Source organism: Engraulis encrasicolus, chromosome 10 (genome assembly GCF_034702125.1).
Source record: "Engraulis encrasicolus isolate BLACKSEA-1 chromosome 10, IST_EnEncr_1.0, whole genome shotgun sequence".
NCBI classification, from domain to species: Eukaryota; Metazoa; Chordata; class Actinopteri; order Clupeiformes; family Engraulidae; genus Engraulis; species Engraulis encrasicolus.
Genome location: NC_085866.1, coordinates 36744473 through 36752837, shown reverse-complemented (window position 1 = coordinate 36752837; position 8365 = coordinate 36744473). Strand labels below are relative to the sequence as shown.

Below are 8365 nucleotides of genomic sequence, written 5' to 3'. Positions count from 1 at the left end.
CATCCTCCTTCCTTCCTTCCTTCCTTCCTGTCTTGTAAGACACCCACTCGTAAATGTTCTCCGGCCCTTTTGATAAATCTCCAAGCCCTTTATTATACCGTAATTAATGAAGTATTACAGACGATCGGTCACTTTGAACATCTGACAAAAAGGTTCTGTTGCAACTCTGGCCATAATTGATATTAATAAAGACCATTCTATCAGTGTGTGTCATGCCTAATGTGACTGCTCATTAAAACTGGGATCAAGCACAAGTATTATAAAATAAAAACATGCTCTAGTTACAGTGCTGTCTGCAGATAGGCCTACACTGAGCCCAAGGGCTCTTGTAAACTGGGATGCTCACTCCCTGTCTATCTGGACCATAATATTGATGCACAATATGCTGCGCTGTCGCAAAAAAAATGGCTGAGAGAGAAAGGGGGGGGGGGGGGAATAGAATTTCTGTGCAGAACATGCTTGAGGGCAATTAAACTGTTCCTTCTGCAAAATAAGACCCTAATTGTGCTTGTTTGCCAAGGGAGGAGAAGGAACGAAGGGAAAAAAACAACAGTTAGCTTTGTTCGAAAATGAGAACACTGCTGCAGAAACAAGGTAGCACTGGGGATGGGAAAGCACAGTGGACGGTGGATAACAATGAGATAATATTTAAGAAGAAAGAAAAGAAACAACAATGCAGAGGACCAGGGATCCAGGGATCTAGGAAAGCGTGGAATCCAGATGATTCATCAGAAGTCCCTCAACCACCACATCTCAGCACAGCCATCAAACTGAAAGCGCAGTGGATGGTGAACAACACTGCAATAATATTTTGCAAGGAAGAAAAGAAACAAAAATGCAGAGGACTAGGAGGAAACCAGGGAACCAGGGAGCATAGGAAACCAGATGATTCATCAGAAGTCTCAGCAGTCCCTCTACCATGATATATTCACATGCCCAACACAGTCAACGCCCAGAGGAAGGTGGACAACAATAAGCAAATATTTAAGAAGAAGGGAAACAAAAGACAATGCAGAGGACAAAGGAAACAGGGATCTACGGAAGCAGAGAGGCATAGAAACCAGACGATTCATCAGGAATCTCAGAAGACCCTCTACCATGAGATCGTAGCATGGCCAATGGACGCTGGGTACAGAGTGAAAAATGCAGTGTTCTTTCAACACTTTAAGACTCTGGGACCAAATACAGTTCAGAAGAAGTTAAATTGAATCTTTAAGTGTTGAATTAACACTGCATTTTTCCTATGTAATAATTAAAATACAATGTAATAACAAGATCAAATTTAAAATACAGGATCCACAGAGCCAGCAATTTAGGGAACCAGCAATTCAGGGAAGCAGGGAGGCATGGAAACCAGACGATTCATCAGAACTCCCTCAACCACGACATCTCAGCACAGCCATCATGCCAGCGCCTGTGACATGCCAGAAATGAACGAATGTCTTGGCACTGACATCTTATAGAGAGCAAGTGATGCATCGGTCCGGTCAGCGCCAGAGTTGCTGCTCAGACCCCCTCTGTCAGAACTGGCACTATTTCGTTTTCTGTTTCTCTCTCTCTCTCTCTCTCTCTCTCTCTCTCTCTCTCTCTCTCTCTCTCTCTATCTCTCTTTCGCTCTCTCTCTCGATCTCGCTTTCTCTCTCCCTTCCTCTGCTCAGCTCAAGCTCTGCTGACGTGGCCATGACGTGGCTATCGCTTTTCATCAGAAGCCTGAACTTTGACGAAAGCTTTTCGTCATGCAGGAGCTTCAGGGAAGCTACAACACCAAAAGTGTGTGATCCTCAGTGATCACAGAGGCTGGACTGCTCATCGGCACCAATAAAGAGAGCAGCCAGCAGGGAGCTAATGATTCTATAAAGTGTATTAACTAGAGAGGGCCATAGGCGCTGGAGGAGCAGGCATATAGAGTATTGGTGCAGTTTGGGTGTTTCATTATGCAGGCCGTGTCACTGAGGTGAGAGCAAGTAACAACAGAGTGCTCTACTTGGAAATTAGACTGAATTCAACTTTTGGGGAAACGTCCCACACACATATTAACACATCCACACACTCACACACTCACACACTCACACACACACACACACACACACACACACACACACACACACACACACACACACACACACACACACACACACACACACACACACACACACACACACACACACTCACACACACACACACACACACACCCACTTACCGGCGCGCAGGAGTTTCTTCCCATCACACACATACGTACACATAGTAAGATTCCCGAGCAAGAAGTAACTCACAGCACATGCACCAGTGCCAAAATATGGACGCACACACACTTCTGCCCAGCATCATAGTGCAGACGCAGCAATACTGTGTGGGAGTCAGTGGACCTCCAGTAGGCTAAGCAGGACGAGCAAAGTGTTTCCTGAACAACTTCATTAGATAGGCTGACGCAATAAAGCTGGATCTGAAGGAGGAGGACCTCCGATAGGGAGGGAATGGGGGGGGGGGACAATAGCGTAGTGCAGAAAGGTGTGGTGGGGGGTACGGGGTGCGTTTCAGGTGGGGGTACCCCAGCCACCACCCACATCCCTAAGCTGATCTGTCTTGTCACGCTCCCGCAAAGAAGTCTCATTGCTCTCTCACCTCCAGTGGTACAACTGTGATATGAGACTCCGCTTGCCAAACACACTTATCAACCCTGAGGTGTCGTGTCCAAGGCACCTCGCCTCACACACACAGACGGATGGACGCACACTCCTCACCACACGCACACAGACAGACAGACACACACACACGTGCGCGCGCGCGCCCCTTGCCACACACACACACATGCAGACACGCACAAGCAGACACACATTCATTCACACACACACACACACACACACACACACACACACACACACACAGAGACACACACAGACACACACAGACACACACACACACACACAGAGACACACACACTTTGCCACACACATACACACACACGTACCTTGCCACACACACACACGCACCTGCGCACACACACACACACACACAGACACACACACACACTCACAAAAACACACACACACACCCCTCCACCCGCACTGCTGTCCTGCTAGCTCTAATCACTCTGTTGCGAGAGAGTCCCTGTGGTCATGTTGATGTTTGGACATCCTTACGTGAAGTCTCTCAACATGGACAATTTGCATGATTACACCTGCCAGCGCCGGCTGAGAGAGAGCTGAGCTCTGCAGTGGATTTGGGTCTGTGTCAGGCAGCCGGCAGCCGCGCTAGCTAGCTGTCTTTTCCTGAGGATTTGGATGAACAGAACAGAACAGCGGAGAGGAGAGGAGAGGAGAGGAGAGGAGAGGAGAGGAGAGGAGAAGAGACGAGATGAGAACTGCTAGGGAGATCAGAGAGGGAGAGAGAGAGAGAGAGAGAGAGAGAGAGAGAGAGAGAGAGAGAGAGAGAGAGAGAGAGAGAGAGAGAGAGAGAGAGAGAGAGAGAGAGAGAGTGGGGATAAGGACGGAGGGGTACAGAGGGGATGAGAGAGAGGTACAGACAGAATATGCAAGAGGTATGGAGAGAAGGAGATAGATTAACAGGGAGAGAGATGAAGAACTAGAGATGTGGTTTCTGATGGACCGAGCGTGGGATAGAGGGAGAGAGGGAGAGGAGAGAACGGGGGACACGGTTCTAATGGAGAGGGAGTGAGTCAGAGAGCCAGAGAGTCAGAAAGTCAGAGACAGAGAGAGACAGAGTGGGTTATGATGGACACAGAGAGAGAATCTGTGAGAGAGAGAGGGAGAGAGATCTGTCAGAGAGAGAGAAAGATAGAGAGAGAGAGTCTCAGAAAGAGATGCACCATGCCGGTGGGGGGGGAAATGCAGCACAGTGGGAGTGAGAGTTTCCCGTGTAGTAAGACGCCTATCAGAGGGACTATCAGTCAGGTATAGTACTGACACTGGGAGAGCCAGTTAAGGATGACCCTCCTTTCACTTTGGGCCCACTGACTGGCACTCATCTCATTAACGTCACCAAGAAGCGGGCAACCGCACCGCACAGCACAGCACAGCACAGCACAGTACAGGACAAGCCACCGCCACCACCACAGACACACATGCATGTTGCCATAGTTTCAGACTGTTTACATTTCATTACAGTCGGTCGGTTGGTCAGACGGCCGCCGGTCTAGAGCTCTGGGTACAACTCGGAGCACAGACAAGTGCACATCTCTCCCTGCATTGTAAGAAGGGAAATCCATGCAGGAGAGAGAGAGAAAGAGAGAGAGAGAGAGAGAGAGAGAGAGAGAGAGAGAGAGAGAGAGCGAGAGAGAGAGAGAGAGAGAGAGAGAGAGAGAGAGAGAGAGAGAGAGAAACACAAGACAGATGACAGCAATGACAGCACTGTCATGCCATTACTGGATTACTGCAGTGGTCCTTATTAATAGGAAGGAGTATGTATGGACCTTTAGGAAGAGCCCCAGTGTTCTGCAGCCTAACATCGGAAGTTATGTTGCCACTGTGGACAAAATGATGTGTGGCTGTTTGACACATTAGCGTCTCTTCCCCTTCTCTTTCCCCTTCTCGTTTTCACTCACACTTGAAACACACTCACTAGGGCCATATACTCAAGTCTCTTACGTACCCTCTCTCTTTCACACACACACACACACACACACACACACACACACACACACACACACACACACACACACACACACACACACACACACACACACACACACACACAAGGAGTGCATATAGGCTACTTGCATGAACTCGAACAACAAAAACAAGCAAACACATCTTCCCCTTCACTCTCTCATAGGAGGAAGGACGGAGGACCATACCGCTTTGTTATGGTTCCACATGTTGTGCATGCATTACGGCCAGTAAATCTAAACCGCAAGCGATGCACACTACACTAGCGCGTTATCCACACATAACCAGTGAGGCATTGTTGTCTGAAATTGTTTTTTCCCTTATAAATAACAGGTGTTTTAGCTGGTAACTAAAACAATATGAGGTGCGTTTTAAACCAAATTGCGCACATGGGCAGTTGGACACCACGACCGCTGTGTATTAATTAAGGTAAAATCTACCCTTGGTCAGATTAGACTGTGCCATTAGCGTCCGACGAGTAAACCCGGTCCTCATTGTGCCAAAGCACCAGTTAACACGGAGAGACCACCAGTGACATTACGTCGCTTACTATCAGAGCCCGCATAATCTACAATGGATATTGGGGCGAAAATGGACAAAGCCGCGTTGCATGCCGTTTCTGTGTACATTAGCCCACGATACCTTAATGCGTCGTTCTTTCATCACATACCTTCATAATTCCAGCCTCCCCTCGACGTGTTGCGTTATGGCTATATCCTTTTAAAATACTCTATCGGTAGTGATTGGTTATCGGTGCCGCTGGTGACTGCAGAATGCACTGTTCATAATAATCTTAAAACAAAGGTTAATAAATCCATCGGTCTGCCTTGACGAGACACGGGAGAGGGCACCCTCGGCTGCAATACAACTGATGATGACAGTCCAGCGCGGTAGCCATGCTTTTGGTGCTGTTAAGCTAATGGCACACAGGGCAAAATTGCATCGCATTAAGCACAGTCCTATTTCCTAGGGAAAGCAATAAGGAAACGGTGATAAGAGCAGAGAGGAGGGGGCATGGGGGGGAGGGACACATAGTGAAGAAAAGAAAGGCAGAGGACCGCCTATGGTGTGAAGGGATTGGCTCACTGGTGTAAGTGGGAATGCGTGAACGTTGTATGACTCCTCACCTAAATACCTCAATCATAACGCACAGGTTGAAATATTAATGATGAATAAGATTATGATGTCTCCTTACTGTAGTCAGGATCCGACATGAAAGGCAACTTCTTCATTATAAAATAATGGCCAACTTCATGGCAGATACCATGCCGCACTCAATGGTAACATGCATGCATACTATGACTGTAGGTAGGGCTATAAAAGTGATGATGGTGTTGTATTCCAGTCTGCTTTTCCATTCATAATCTCTTTGCCAAAAAAGACGAACGGATCAGCTCAACGCGCCATAGCATTATCTGAACATCACCGTTCTATCATAATCTGAGCTGTGTGCAGCATCATATAATTTCGCCTAATAATAGCCTACACTGTTTTATTTCTCGAATATACATTGAACGCGGCCATTGATATCTACTCTCACCACTGCAGCAACACTCTAATGCTCTAACGGTCTCAATTTAGCTGACCTCAGCACAGGCACACACTGTTTACGGCTATGACGTTCTGCAAAGAGACTCCGTGGTGTAAAGAAACGCAACTCCATCCGCACTTCCGCTGCAAAGAGCCGGCTGCTGCCACCGTGATCTGTAAAATAATATGATAGCCATTGGTGGAAAACAAAAGCATTAATTATCTTGTCTCCTTTGCTGAAAATGTTGCCGAGTGGTTATGGCTGATATAGCCCATTTGCTGTGTCGCTTTAACGGTAACAAATGTCTTGAACGTGAGCAGAAATTACTTTACCAGCGTAACCTGTGCCATCACGTCGCCAAGGCAACAGAGGCGTATCCTAGATACGGGATGAGGATGGTCCTACATAGCGGGCCAAGATGAAACAAACTATATGGGCAACTGGTGCAATACGGTATAAAAAAGTAGACTGCATGTTATGTTCATCGACCACTTGCAAATGTTTATTTCAGGTCTTGGAGATTATGCTCCAAAATGATCAAGTTTGAATCTGACATATCCTCATCTTCTATTTCAGCCAGTAGCCTAGGCCTAAACCTTGGAAAGAATCTGCAGAAACCTAATAATAGTCTAACATAGACATAATGATGAGAACAACAACGACAATAATAATAATAATAATAATAATAATAATAATAATAATAATAATAATAATAATGATAATACATAGGCCTATACACTGTATTTGTATGCCACAATCCATGCATCCTAAAGTGACCCAGAGCAATTCAAAACCCGGGCTGCATTTGAGTCACATTCACTAGATCAAAAGCAGCGTCAGTGAACCTCCCTCATTACAGTCCCGTATTATGCCTTCATTAGGGGACGTGTGAAGTGTCAATGGGGACGTGTGGAGGAGTAATGACTGTGTGTGTTAGGCGGCCTCCAGAGAGTGCAGCAGAGAGCTGGGTTCTCAAGGAAGTGCTGAGTGGGCGAGTCAGACATTAAAATGGAGGTGCCTAATGATTTTACATATAAACTCAGAGCTTCACTCTGGATCAAGGCCAAATCAGACCACACGTAGGCTTACACTACCCACAGTGTACTGCACTCACCTGGAAAGGGAAAGGCCAAAAAGAAAGTGGGAAGAGTAAGAAGCGATAAAGGTTACTTTGACAGTGCATCACATTGGAGATATAAAAAAGAGAATGTTACTTGTAAGGCTGTTGCTTTCTCTTGGGATATATAAGATACAACGTTTACAAAAAACAAGTGTGGGCTTCCATACGTCTTTTGAAGTAAAGCAAACATCCAAGTGGATTTAACGGACTGTGCCACACAATGTCCAAAATGTCTAGAAAATGAAAAGCTGAAGCAACGTACTACCTTTTTTCACTTAGCCCATCATTTGCACAACTGTACAGTGTGTGCCCATTCATGGCTATGCATGTTGGACATGGATGTATGCAGACTGAAATGCTGATTTCATGCCTGCTGAAGCCTTTTTTTATTATGCCTTTATATATTCCGTTCTTGAAATGCATGCATGCAGGCAGCATCGAAAATGAAAATCTCTCATCTGAAAAGACATCACAGATTATCACATCATATCGAAAACATGGCAAGATTAAAAAGAGACAATCAACCAGCCAGTAATATAATAGCAACTTGGCTATCGTTAATCCCTCTTTACCTTCTGAATAACGCAGCCCTCCCCCCATCCACACACTCATACACTGCCTGCAACCATCACGACCGACTGTTACTAAGAGCAGGCCGAGCAGGGGAGAAAATACACTTCTGTGTAATGTGTAGCATGAGAGGTCAAAACTGGATGTACATCAGTGATCAAAAGACTCCTTCATATTTGTTTTACTGATGGTACCACGGGAAAATGTTAAAAGCAGAAAAGAGGAAAAATGAAATGTGAAGAGCAGTCTCCTGATGGGTCTCTCCCTCTCTCTCTCTAAAGATGCATACCATTATTAAATGGGTGAGCAAAACTGATGAATTAAGACATGCTGTAAATGAAATAATGAATTCAAGCGATAAGTTGAAGAGAGTTGCTGACCAAGCAGGTACAACGTAGAGATTTAAAGCCCTAATTATACATATGCAGATATTTTGATAAAACAGATATCTTTTATCCATTTACGTTTTTTATTCCAATTTACCCAGCATGTGGGGGGAAAAATCATTGTTGACAAGTG

General features: G+C 45.8%; 1 protein-coding gene across 1 annotated transcript in view; it reads right to left on the bottom strand.

Annotated features, from left to right (window-relative positions):
• magixa (MAGI family member, X-linked a) overlaps nucleotides 1-5335 on the bottom strand; it is a 79802-nt gene extending 74467 nt beyond the window's left edge. Inside the window, exon 1 of the mRNA XM_063208762.1 lies at nucleotides 5296-5335. The gene's annotated coding sequence lies outside the window, so the exon portion shown is untranslated. The remainder of the gene's footprint in view (nucleotides 1-5295) is intronic.
• Between the last annotated feature and the right edge of the window lie 3030 nt (nucleotides 5336-8365).